We start from the raw sequence: 14,409 nt of genomic DNA, 5'->3' as shown, positions 1-14,409 counted from the left end.
CCCCGCGCGCGCCGCCCCCCCCCCTGGCCCCGGGAGAGGGAGAGGGAGAGGGAGAAAGAGAGGGAGAAGGAAGAAGAAGTCATGACCAAAACCGACTTGGTAAGGAGAGGATTTATTTCATCTTACATTTCCAGGTAACAACAGCCCATCACTGAGGGGAGTCTTAGCAGGAAGTCAAGGAGGGAACCTAGAGGTGGGAATTGCTGTGGAAACCAGGCAAAAGCACCGTTTAGTGGCTTGTTCCCCAAGACTTGCTCAGTCTGCTTTCTTATACAGTTCAGGACCACTTGCCCAGGGATGGCCACACCCACAATGGGCTGGGCTCTTCCACATCAATCACAGATTAAGAGGATGTAGCACAGGTTTGCCCACAGGTCAGTCTGGTGTGAGTGCTTCTTCAGTTGAAGTTCTCTCTTCTCAGATGACTCTAGCTTGTGTCAAGTTGACAGAACACCAGCCAGCACAGTCTACTACACTAAGACAGCTGGGTTGCCTTGTTTTTTCAAGGAAACCATGCCTTCGTGGTTTTCATCATCCTCATCAGCCTTGGTTGGAAATATTGGTTCATTGAGTCATTCAGTGTTGTCACAGCACATTTAGGTATTATAAAAAGATCTCATTTGGTAATAACATCGTTCACCTCAGCAGAATAGTGAGTCTTAGGAAACTCTCAAAGTAACCGCAATGCATCCAAGATTTCTAGAATCTTAGCTTTCATTTGGAAATTCAAATTTTATTACTGGCCGCAAATGTCTGCTACTTCTTCTTAAAGAGACAGACGCTAGTCGTTTTTAGAAAAACGTCTTGCAGGTCTGAGTACTGTTGGTTTTATAAGTTGCCAAGCATTCTTGCAGAGTCCATGAAGGGGCTAGCTTGGTTCCCACCTCAGTCACCACTCCCATCCTCTCCCTGAGGAGACCACTGACGTTTGCCATGTAGTGTAATGTCTACTTACTTCCCACATCGTTGCACAGAATTTAAAAGGCGCACCCATAAGAGATTTAATGAAAGTAGTTCTTTATTAGCTCTACCACGGACATTTTTCGGTGAAATTGGTTCTCCCAAAATCACAAAGGCAGGTAGCAAACAATGCAATGATTCACTGATACAATGAATGACATAAATCACAGACTTGATCCTTAAAAAAGTTCTACTTTTTTTCACTTACCCTTGCTTTGAACACTAACAGTAAAAAGTTATGACAATAATATGTATCATATATTATCATACTATACACCATGCATATATATGTCATATATGATATATTATTATATATCATACATAGTAGGATATAGCATGTATCACACTATAATATATATCATATATAATATAATATAATATTAATTATTTTATATTATCATATAATAATATATGATAATATTACTATATGTGACTATTATTATACATTTATATATTGTAAGTATTATATATATATAACAAATAGAAATATATATAACAAATATATTTTATATGTTATATACATATTCCAGAAGTATCAATATATACATAAATATACATAACAAATATATATAAACAGAGGTATTATGAAAAAAATCAATTTGACTCACATTCTATGAAAGGATCTCCAGCAATACCAGAGCTGCAAGGACCATGTTTTGTGAACTCCAGACCTCTCTGTCCTGATCTCTATCAGATGTCAAGCTTCCTCTTCCTCACAGGCTGATCATGAGCTTTCCCGGAAACTAAGAACTCAAACAAGAAGTGGGCCTGGTGGCTCATGACTACAATCCCAGCACTTGTGAGGCTAAGGCTGGAAGATTGCTCTGAGTTTTAGTCAAGCCTGGCCTACCCAGTGAGTTCTAGGAAAGCTTGAGCTACAGGGTAAGACCTTGTCTCAAAAACAAAGGGAGAATGAAGGAATTCAAAGACAAGTAGTTTGCTTGTTAGATGACCTCGAGAAGTATTGAAACGAGACAGAGAGAGAGAGAGAGAGAGAGAGAGAGAGAGAGAGAGAGAGAGAGAGGACAGTATGAAGATGAGAAGGAATAATGCATGATATGTTTATCAGTAGGAGTCCCCTGCAGACAACTAGAACTCAAATCTACAAGGGATACAGCAAGGCAGCTATCACATTCAAGAGATGAGGATATTGGACCATTAGCTTCCAACTCTCATTACCACTTTGCCTACACTAAGAATGCCAGAAAACCACTGTGGTGGATAGATTGCTTGTTGCAAGGCAGCCACAGTGTATCTGAAAGTGGAAGTACCAGAAATATGGAGAGAGGAACCACTATCATCTAGACTTTTCGATATCCTTCCAGTACATCAACTTCATTCTCTCAGTGTCTCCCCATGGGATGGATCCTCCTGATATAACCTTCATGTGTCCAACTTCTGCCCTGGAATAATGCCTTCTGAGCATAAATGGTACTTCCAGACAGACATCCCTGAACCCTATGTGTCTTTTCCTTAGGAGATTTAAAGACATGCCTGTTCATCTACTCCTTCTGGCTCAAGACAATGTGGTCATGTCCAACCCAGAGGAAACAGCTTCACTACGTTCACCATTTTCAGACAGGTGTCCCAGATACAGCCACCAATGTACACAGCTCTTACCCTCTGCCAACCATGTCATCATTTGCATTTGTATGTGTGCTTACCCTGTGTGTACACTCTTCTTTCCTCCAATACGTCATCTCTGCAGTAGAAAGATAAGGACCTTATCTTTAACTTTATCATTGTAAACTTCAGCTCTTTCCTCAAAGGGGATATAAGATTATTTACTCTTGAGTCAAATATAAGTGACTGTAGCCTAGGAACCTCAGTCTTCCACATTCCATGCTTTGTCACAGAAGTGGTTAGATGAGATTGTATTAGTAACAGAGAAAATACCGTCATAAATCAAGGCATTTACCCAACACCTTGGTGGGGACCACGATCAGGAAGATTACAGCAAAGCAAGACAACTCTTCTATGAGGCCTCAGGTGCTCTCTGTTTGCATCCTTAGTTTTTAGATGGGTGAAAACTAATGATTTGCTAAGATTACATCTTAAGGGCTGGTGAGATGGCTCAATGGTTAAGAGAACTGACTGCTCTTCTGGAAGTCATGAGTTCAATTCCCAGCATCCACATGGTGGCTCACAACCATCTGTAATGAGATCTGATGCCCTCTTACGGGGTGTCTGAAGACAGCTACAGTACAGGTACATATAATAGATAGATGATAGATAGATAGATAGATAGATAGATAGATAGATAGATAGATAGATAGATACCTTTGGGCCAGAGCAAGCAGGGCCAGATCAAGAGGGAGAAGGGAAGGGGAATAAATAAACAAAAGAGATTACATCTTAAATCTTTTAACTGCTATGAATAGGATCATGCAAATGGTGATATGGTTGGCGGAGGGTAAAAGCTGTGTACATTGGTGGCTGTGCCTGGAACACCTGTCTGAAAATGGTGAATGTAGTGAAACTGTTTCCTCTGGGTAGAACATGACCGTATATATCAGACCAAGAGATGGACAATTGAAGAGCCACACAAAGTGGCTATTAAGTAGACCAAGACCATTTTGACTCTGGACCTGCAACATCCCAACTTTCCACAATCATGAAGTCCTAATTGGTCATTTAGTCTTGTCAAGTCTGTAACACAGGTGCGCCTTTTTTTTCTTCTGAGATCTTTTTACAACTTGTTTCCTGCTGTTGGATCATGACTGGCACATGAATGTTCACTGTATATCTGTCAAGTGTGGTGACGTTTTGGTTACCGTTCTATTGTTGTGAAGAGACAGCATGACCGAGGCGAGTTTTAAGAGAAAGCGTTAAATTTGGAGCTTACAGTTTCAGAGTCTGAGTCCATGAGCATCGCAGTGAAGAGCATGCAGCAGGCATGGCACTGAAGCAGGAGCTGAGGGCTCACACCCTGATCCACAGCACTTAGAGAGAAAGTTGACCTGCCATTGGCTTTTGAAACCTTGAATATATCTCCCAGTGACACACCTCCTCCAACAAGTCCATATCTCCTTTTTTATTTTTTTAAGATTTATTTATTTATTTATTGTATGTGAGTACACTGTTGCTGTCTTCAGACACACCAGAAGAGGGCATCGGATCTCATTACAGATGGTTGTGAGCCACCATGTGGTTGATGGGAATTGAACTCAGGACCTCTGGAAGAGCAGTCTGTGCTCTTCCATCTCTCTGACCCCCAAGTCCACATCTCCTAACCCTTCCCAAATAATTCCACTAACTGGGGTCCAAGCAGCCAAATATGAGCCTATGGGAGACACATCATTCAAACCTTCTTGGGTGATAAGTACAAAAGTAAAAGCCACATAACTAGACTTTCTGAAAACAATCCAAAACAAGGAAATGAGACACTAGAAACCCCAAGTGCTCTGCTGACCATCCTACTTAATAGCTGAATGTTGGTTTTTGTGATGATTGAAGAAATTATGCCCTTGTCCTGTGAGAGATCCATGCTCAATAGTAGGGTAGCATGGCTCAAGGACAGTCTCCTCTTGCTTCCTTTACTCCATAGTTCACTGAAGATCTGATTCTCTATCAGGAATTGTATCTCACAAACATCATTGCAAGCTAGGATTTTGTGTGTGTGTGTGTGTGTGTGTGTGTGTGTGTGTGTGTGTGTGTGTTGTTTGTTTGTTTGTTTTGCCAGCTTCACATAAGCTTGAGCTATTTAGGAAGACTCGATTGAGAAAATCCCTCCATAAGATTGGCCTATAGGCAAGTCTGTGGGACATTTAATGATGGATGGGGGGATTGCTTTTGAAGCTCCACCCCTGGGCTGGTTGTCCTGGGTTGTATAAGAAAGATCCAAGCATGGGGAGCAAGCTAGGAAGCAGCATTCTTCCAGGGTCTCTACTTCAGTTCCTTCCTCCAGGTTGATGATTGAGTTCCTGCTCTGACTTCCCTGGATGGTAGACTTTAAGGTGTATGACAAAATAAATCCTTTCTTCCATAAATTGCTTTAGTTCGTGGTGTTTCATCCCAGCGATAGACATCTATCTAAGACACCATGAGCCTCAGACATGTGATCGTAGAACAAGAAGAAAGGAGTCTCCAGGCAAAGACGCTTTGTGAGACCTTGATTCTGAGAACCAGCACAGCCTTGAATGCTGCTTCTCACGGAAACCACCAAGGAAACCCAAATGGGCAGTAGATAAAACTTAAGAAAGGCAACAGGAGCCGAGTGTCTCCGTTTACATCTGTAATCCCAGAGTCAGGAAGATCAAGAGTTCAAGGCCAGCCTGGGCTACCATGAGACCCTTTCTCAAAATTTCTGGGACAATAAAAGATGGGAATATGATGATAGAAGGAAAAACTTACCATTCTGGATTTCATGAAAATTCTATTTTATTTTCTTAAAGCAAGTCACTAAGATATCTGGGGATGGAAGGGGAACTGCTTCTTTGCAGCCATGGACAAATAGCATCAACCAGAAGAAAAACTTAACTGAAGGACCTTTCCAGACCTTCTCAAAACACACTGGACAGCTCATGTCTGTTACAGTTTTCTAGTACCTTGCTGGCAGAATAGAAATTCCCATGATTGTCTCATTCCTTCACACGACTAATGCCACTAAGCTCTGTGATGGACAGAAGAACTTGCAAGCCCTTCTCCAGGGTTATTAAAACTGCTGCCGGGTAAATACTAATTCTCCAAAGCCCCTTTTCTAGCTCAGGCCTGTTGGAAACTCAATCCCGAGTTTAAATGCCCAGGTGCATGATTTCACACGTGTGTTGAATAATGGTGTCTGTGCTCGGAAAAAAAAAATCAAACAGAATTATGAAAAGCAATTGCTGGCGGAGATTTTCATTTTGTATTAGTGACACGAGATCATTCATAATGCCATGGTCTTTCAACAATTCAGCACTGTGGAATTAGAAACCTATCTACAAATCCACCTTAGATTTCAAAGTGTTCGTTTTCCTCCTATTATCCAGGGTGAAGGAAAGAGCCGACGGTCTGATATACAGGCAGAGACAAGGTAAATGCAGAAGCCGTTTGCTTGGTGAAAAACACACACGTGTTTTTTTTCCTCACAAGAGGGAGTCAATATTTGATTTTTAATTACTTCTATATTCTAAGGAGTGTTAGCTCTGGGTCAGGGAATCCGAATAACCTCAACAAAACACATTGAACCAGCAGAGAGAGGCAAATCAGTATGAAAAAGGAAAGTATAGCACAATAAATGAAGACACATAGCCTGTGCCACCCCATCCCCCACAACAGTGCCCCTTCCTGGCTCCCAGACACCAAGCCTGCTTTCAGAGTTCTTTAAATACCTAGAACTCTCGACATCCCAAGAATGGCATCTGTAGGTAGGCTGTTCACTGCAGATTATCCAGCCCCAAGGAAGTACACAATTGACACCAGAAGGAGACTGCCCCCAGCCCTGTGACATACAGAAATACACAATAGACACCATGAGGCTGACCCTGGCCCTGTGACATACAGGAATCTTTTTCATGCTCTGAAAATTTCTGTTTGCCATTGACTTTCTAAGACCTTTGGGACTCAGTCAAGAAAGCGCACATTTGGAAAGCCCAGGGCCCAATATCATGCATGCAGAAAGTCAATATGTGTTAGGGGGCCCTTTAAAAGAGCTTTTAGAGCATCCCAGAGACTCTCTGTACTGATGGAGTAACACCCTGTCATCTGCCTAATGAACACTAGGGCTCCAGAACAAGCTTTACAAGCTTGGACTCCCAACCCTAACACACAGCGACCGTCTTGTCACTTCCACTAAGAGCCTGTCCTTTGGTGCCTTGGGTCTCCTTTCTCTGTACTGTCCTCTCTTATGGCTATCTTCCTCATGAGTCCCCTGTTCCTAATATTCTCCCCCTGTAGCCTGACCCCCCACCCCCGAGCCCCACTGCAGCATGCTCTCAGAAGCCAGCTTGCTTACCCTTGGGCAACTGCCAGATCTTCACAGCCACTAAGAACTCAAGAGACCCAAGGGATGGGAATTCCGTTCCATAATCCTTTATCTCCCAGTCACAAACGTTCCCGACTTGCACAGGTGCCTTTTAGCATCTCCCCTGTTCAGAAAATCATCAGTTTTCAGTTATTTTTAGTATTAAGAGAAGAACAAAAATGGTCTGGGAAAGTCCAGTATTCCTGGTTGGAACTTTCTGTCCATGAATGTTCACAGAACAATTTAGGGTCTCACTAGCAGTTCACTATTTGGTGCTGGCTCTGTGGTTAGGTGTTAATGTAAGACTGACTGATCACAGCCTCACCACAAGGTCATTGGAGTACACAAGCCATGAAAACGATCATCTGAGAACTAGGGAAATGGAGACACAGAGAGGTTGTGAGAACAGGGCAGGCAGCACAGCAGTTTGAATTTCAAACAGGACAGGGTTCTCTAGAGCCAGAACCTGCTCATAGTTAACAGACAATAAGGGGAGGGGACAAAGGCCTTGAATTTTGTTGTTTTGCCAAAAAAAGCTCAGTGTCCTATCTTAACCGTTCATGTATGTATTTAGTACTGATAGTTTGGGGGTTTGCATGCTTCGCAAAATTAATCAAACAGCTATAAATAACTACACTGTGTTCTGAAACCATAAATGAGACATTTAATTCAGAAAGGTGAAATCTGTAAGCCTCTATGGGATCTCTCTGCCTCCCCCAACAACTGACAATTACTAATGGGTACCTCCAGGCTGCACCCCAAGGATTCTCTACCATCCTCAGCTAGAATGAGTGCCCATGCCTAACCCACATTCTTACAGCAGAGCAATTAACCATGAGCAATGGGGGTCCAAGCTAGTGTCCTGCCTGCTTCTTAACAAATCATTTTTAAGCTGCAGATGAACAGGTTGCATCACTGTGTGCTAGGGATAAAGGAGCTAATCAAATTCTCACAGAACAGATATCTACCGAGCACGCTCTTCCAGCCGTGACTGGAAGAGCGGTAGAAAGATCAGCTGAGGATACCTGTGAGCTCAAGAGGTTCCCTCTGGGAAGCAGGGTGAATGAGCATAGACGTAACGAGCACTAGATGATTCATATCATGACAATTGTAATGATGTCGGAGTTAGTGTTCTCCCAAGGAACCTCGGAGAGAGACATCACATACAGACGGTGACTAGAGGGTTCCAGATGTGGCTTAGCTGGCAGAGCCCTCCCTTGCATGAAGGAAGCTCTATACCCCCTCCAGGACCACATAAACCCAACATGGTCATAAAAGGATAATAGTCTATACTCCCAGAACCTGGGAGGTGGAGCCAGTTGAGTCAAGAGTTCAGGATTATCCTGTTCACAGTTGTAAAGTAAGGTGGACAACAACCTTGGCTACACGAGACTCTGACTCAAAAAGAAATAAAAACAAAATGGTCTAGAAACCAACCAGGAAGAGGTAGAGACTAAAGGATGATATTGTAGGAACCTTATGAGCATGGGAAGGGCTGGTGGGATTTAATCTGTCTCCCTCCCTGCCTTTTTCTTGTCCAGACTGAGTTTGCAAGGGGAACGAGGCTGGTGGCTCATCAGTTTGATTTTCTGCTGCTTCTGGCTCTAGGCAATCACTTATGTCTGGGGCCCTCTGAAGTCACAAGAAGGGACGTATGGATTACTGCCGGAAGTATGTGGTCTTCGTAGACACCTGGGAAAACCACTTCTTATTAGAGAAGTCAGCACCTCTGCAGTATGAAACTAAGGATGTGGAGGGTAAGAGGATTCTTCTGTAAACAAGGATACAAGTATGGAAAGGAGGCAAGGAGGAGTTAAAACATAAACTGAGATATTAATGACCAGCCCACTTTCTACACAGATTCAAGAGGAAAAGGCTTTTAGGTTAGCGGCAGATTTAAGGCATCACATCTGACCTGGACAGATGCTGTCACATGCGTTATATCATCTCTGAAGTCACTGAAGTATCTATGCTACAGATATATGACCCCCTATGAAAGAGGCTGGACCATCTATCTTCTATCAGTTCAGATTCTATCATCAAACACAGGAATTGCTTCTTTTTGCTTTGTTGTGGTTTTGCATGTTTCTTCTCTGGGCCCAATGATCTTCTAAGGGTAAAACCTATTATGTGATACGATGTTCTTGTCTTGTTTAGAGTAAAATCTACTAGTCACATATTTTATACTGTAATGAATACTGTTTTAATAGCTTGCTATAATCAGTTGATAAATAATGGGAGTTTTGTGTGCTAGCCAGTTTTCCAAAGTATGATAATTTACAATACCATCAACTTGGAATTTTTATATAAGAGTCAGTAAAACGTGTTTGAGCATAGTGTCCCTCGGAGTACTCATGATAATGTTATTAAACCTGAGTTATTGAGCTTTTGGGCAACGTTTTCATCTAAATTAATATGATTCAGCCTGAAGGAAAAAGAACATATTAACTAAGGCTCCTTGGAGAAATAGCTCATTTCAAGTGTGGAAGAAGAAAGTACAGCATGAGCTGGGACAACTTGATATGCCAAAAGCTACAGAAAGTAAAAATGGGATTCAAGGACCCAGGAGCAACTTGCAGGGTTTCCTTACTTTCCCTAATATGGGAAATATCAAGCACCAAAATGCACTATTAATAATGCATGATATCCTATAATCCACTGAGTAAAAGGAAAATTGAATGTCCGTACCTATTGAATAAGTGAATGGAGAAAGGGAGATACTTACTCACAGGAGAAAGCTGTCCACTATATATAGAAAAAATAACAGAAGCAAAAGAGAGACACAGGAGGCTTCTGCGATAACCCCCACCCCACAGCAAAAAAGTAACAGCCCTGACAGGAAGCCATTGAAGAGAACTCTTAAGAATTGTGGCAGTCCCCAATGGAGGAGCTAAAGAAAGGACTTAAGGAACTGAAGAGGTTTTTTGCAGACCCATAGGAGGAACAACAATATGAACCAGCCAGAACTCCCCAGATCTCCCAGGGAATAAACCACCAACCAAGGAGTACACATGGAGGGACCCATGGCTCCAGCCAAATATGTAGCAGAGGATGGCCTTGTTGGGCATCAATAGGAGAAGAGGCCTTTGGTCCTGTGAAGGCTCAATGCTCCCGTGTAGGTGACTGCCAGGGCAGGGAGGCAGGAGTGAGTGGATGGGTGGGGGAACACCCTCATAGAAGCGGGGGGAGGAGGGATGGGATAGGAGGGTTTTGGAGGGGAAACCAGGAAAGGAGATAACATTTGAAATGTAAATAAACAAAATATCTAATAAAAATTTTCAAAAAAAGAAATATATTCTCTACAAAACAAGAACAACTCTGTAGATCTTTATATAAAACGTCTTTAGTTTATTTGAATGTCTATGTTGGATGTAATTTTGCTATTACATTCAGAATTTTGAATTCCTAAACGAAAAAAAAAAAGAATTGTTATCAAGATGCTGAAGTATAGCTCTCGTACTTGATGGCTTCCGGCAGGGGTGCTGGTGGGGAAGGTCTCGATTTTCTTTAAGGGGCCGGCCACTGGGAGTCTGACGATATACCAGTGAGTATATGGGCAACAGAAAGCAGACCTATGTTTGGTTTTGGGGTGTCACAGGGTTGGGGAACAGATCTGGGAGACCTGGGAAGTGAGCGTCATCAGAGTGCATTATGTGAAATTCCCAAATTCTCAGTCAAAAGGTTATGTTGGAAAAAAAATTACCCTTTCATAGGTATGTTAGGGTCTCTATTGCTGTGACAAAACAAGCTGAGGGAGAAAAGGGTTTATTTGGATTATTCTTCCGTACTGGTGTTTGCTGTTGAAGGAGATGAGGACAGGAACTCAAGCAGAGCAGGATCCTGGAGGCAAGGGCTGATGCAGAAGCCATGGAGAGTTGCCGCTTACTGACTCGCTTGCCTTGACCTGCTGCTCAGGATGCTTTATTATAGAACCCAGGACCACCAGCCTGAGGATGACACCACCCACCATAGGCTGGGCCCTCCCCCATGGATCCCTAATTGAGAAAATGCCATACAGCTGGATCTCATGGAGACATTTTCTCACCTGAAGCTCCTTCCTCTCTGATAACTCCAGCTTATGTCAAGTTGACACGAACCAATCAGTGTATAAGGGCCCTAGTAGGACAGCTGTCCCTTGGTCTCCCTGTAGGATTGGTTCCAGGCCCTCAGTGAGAACCAAAATCCCCAGATGTTCAAGTTCTATATCAGTAACTGTGCAGGGCTTCTACAAACTTCTACATCTCTGTGCATGTTAAATCCTTTCTTGGTTATGCAGAATACGTGTGACACCACATAAATGCTAAGCAATGACTGCATTAGGTTATGTATCTCATAAATGCTAAGTAAGAGCTAGACTAGATTATGTGGGAAATCATCCTGAGGAAACATGTACAAGCTCATGAGAAATGCAACTTTCCATCTATGGCTAAGTGAATCTAGGCTATGACATCCGAAGACATGGAGACTGCCATAGATTCTGGCAAGTATCAGTGACTATATAAAGTAGGGTGAGTACATAAAAAAATAGTATTTTCTAGCAGATTACATACAAATTATAAGGGGAAGTCTTGAACTTGGAAGATGGTTCCGCAGATAAAAGTACTTATCTTACAAGCCTGAAAAGCCTGAGTTTAATCCCTGGAATACACATAAAGGTAGAGAGAACTAACTCCACAGAGTTGCCCCCGGACCTCCCTATGTGCTCTGTGGTTGATATTCACTTCCCTCTCCAGCTCACACATCCCACGTGCTCACACAAAACCGTAATAGATGAAATAAAGAAAGAAACCTTACAGACACTACCTTAGAGTCAAGATCAAAATCAATAATGGGACATGAAGATGTAATGTGCCCCTCCCCAGTGTCATACTGGGAAGAACATATATATCCGATGCAGTCTTTTGTCCCAATGGATAGCTTGTTGTATATGTTCATTTGTAAATGTCAAACTAAATCAAAATAAGCAAGAGTCTACCAAATAACTGGATTTTTAAGTAAGGCAGGATATTGCTATGTAGCCCAGGCCATCCCCAAACTCATACTTTTTCTGCCTCAGCCTCCTGACTGTGAGAGTTACAGTCAGGCACCAGCACACCTAGCTTGCAGTCTCTCGAAGTCTGTAACATGAAGGGTTATGAAAACAGAAAGATTATTCTCAGCTAATACTGAGAGGGAAACTCCACCAGCTAAACGCAAGGTAAGAGTTTAGACCAAGCTCTGGACTGGACTGAGGGAAAGCAGACAGGACTCACCACACAATTATTAGAGCAAGAAACGAGGTTTGAACAGGAACTAAACAATCAATACCCATACGGTCTCAATGTTAAAGTCCTGGGATTTGGTATCTATACTGTGGCTTTTTAACAGACTGTGTTTGGGTGAACATAATGACCGCATTCATGGGTAGAGAGATCACTATCTTCAATGACCTCAAATGGTTCAAAAAAAGCAATATGGATAAACATTAGTTATTAATGAATCTAGGCAAAATGAACTCAGATATTCCTTGTGCTGTTCTTGAAACTTGTGCATATTTGAAATTATTAAATGGCCCCTTAGTGTACCCTTCAGTCCCATGTAGTGCCACTAGCCAACAATATCACTTTTGATCAAGAAAGACAATAAGGGCCATTTCAGGGCCCCTGGCCAAGTCTCCACTGTACTGTGGATTTGCACTCCAGTGTCCCATTAGACTTTACCACAACACAAAAGAGAAATTTTGGAAAGGCTGACTGATATGTTAGGTGAGAGGGCTCCCCTGTCAACATTCCCCTACATCCCTGCTCTCCCTGTTTGCTTTCCTTCTCTGTATTTTTTTCTGCTTGGGCCATGGGATAAATTTGTGAAACAGGATGCCAGTGAACAAAGTACAAGTAAAAATCTGGAACGTGATTTGTCCTGTGAGCTGTGCTTACCATTTAGAACCTCTGCCATTACTATAGGAAAAGAGACATTGGGTAAAGCGTTGCTGGTTCAAGGATGATGAGAGGTATGCCTTCAGAGAGAGTAAGCCTTCAGCTAGCACCCAAGTCAGAGCCAAGGCTGTCTGAATCCAGCCTAGGTCCTCCAACCAACCTGTGATGTATCCAACCCATGATGAACCCATCTATGGATGGATCAGATGTGGGTTTTAGAGTGATGTGCTAAACATCATTGTAGAAAGAATAAAGATAACAGATACAGCTAACACTTCTGAAAACCCACAGAGAGTGATGTGAGGCCATAAGTTCAGCCAGACATGTCTTCCTTATATCACTTCTGAACCAAAGAATGTTTCCAAATATGTAAAGCCTTGTTAAGCATCATGACGGCTCGTGAGCCTGAATGCTTCTTGTATATTTTCTGAATCATAAAACAAATGTGACTAGAGTATAAAAGACGACTCTGTTTTTATTTTCATTACTCAGTAACCGGTAACATGGCATATTTAATTAACCTTCCTGTTTGCTAACTTGGTTGAGTGGTACTACAATTTGTCATCTTTAATAATCATAAGAAATATTCAATATACATGGATTTTTTTAGTGTTATTAAGTAGAGGCATTGCTTGAATAGTTCTAATATCAGATGATGAAAAAAATCAATTCTATTAAAACTAGAGTGAATTTTCCAGCATCGGCTTTTTTTTTAACTCAACTGTATTCTAAGACACAAGGGAATAGATTTATTTTTGTATTTAATTCTCTGAACTCAAAATAAAAAATATACCTGTTCTCAAATTTTAGATCTAAAGCAAGCTTTTCAATTTAAATCTAAGAGTAAATTGGTTTTTCCAATTACTAAAAATAATCTGATATTTTTGCTATAACATGAAGGACAGATTCTCTTACAATAAGAATTTTTTTTTTTAGCTTTTATTTAGCTCTATTTCCATGAAAAGTAAATCTCATTGTGAAAAGCATTTTGACATCTCAATTGTAACACAATGGTTAATCCTTGATTTTGTAACCCTTTTTGGTCAAGCAATAGTCCCTGGTGTAGTTTGAGATAAGCACAATCTAGTCAAAGAAATGAACACTAATATGCAGGGAAGATAGTTCAGTGGACAAACCAGAGTTCAGATCCCCTCAACCTATATAAACTAGATGTGACAGTATACATCTGTACTCCCAAAGCCCGTAAGGCAAAATGTAACACAAACAGAAGCTAGCTGGCCTTAAGCAACAGTGAACAAGAGATCTTGCCTCAAAACAAATTTGAAGACAAGGACCTAAGATTATCTATCTCCTCCACTCAAGCAGTATACATGAAGACTGCACTCATTTAAAAACAATTAGACATACATGCACACTACACAGATTAAAAACACACACACACAGAGAGAGAGAGAGAGAGAGAGAGAGAGACTCAGAGAGAGTGAGAGACAGAGACAGAGAGAGAGAGAGACAGAGACAGAGAGAGAAGAATCTATTCACATGCAAACAAAGAGCACACATTCCCAAATATAGACAGACAGATACACATACACACACAGAGAGAGAGAAGAATGTACAATTAAAGAACAC

This window comes from Grammomys surdaster, unplaced genomic scaffold, assembly GCF_004785775.1.
Source record: "Grammomys surdaster isolate TR1022 unplaced genomic scaffold, NIH_TR_1.0 174, whole genome shotgun sequence".
Classification (NCBI taxonomy): domain Eukaryota; kingdom Metazoa; phylum Chordata; class Mammalia; order Rodentia; family Muridae; genus Grammomys; species Grammomys surdaster.
This window is presented reverse-complemented; position numbering follows the sequence as displayed.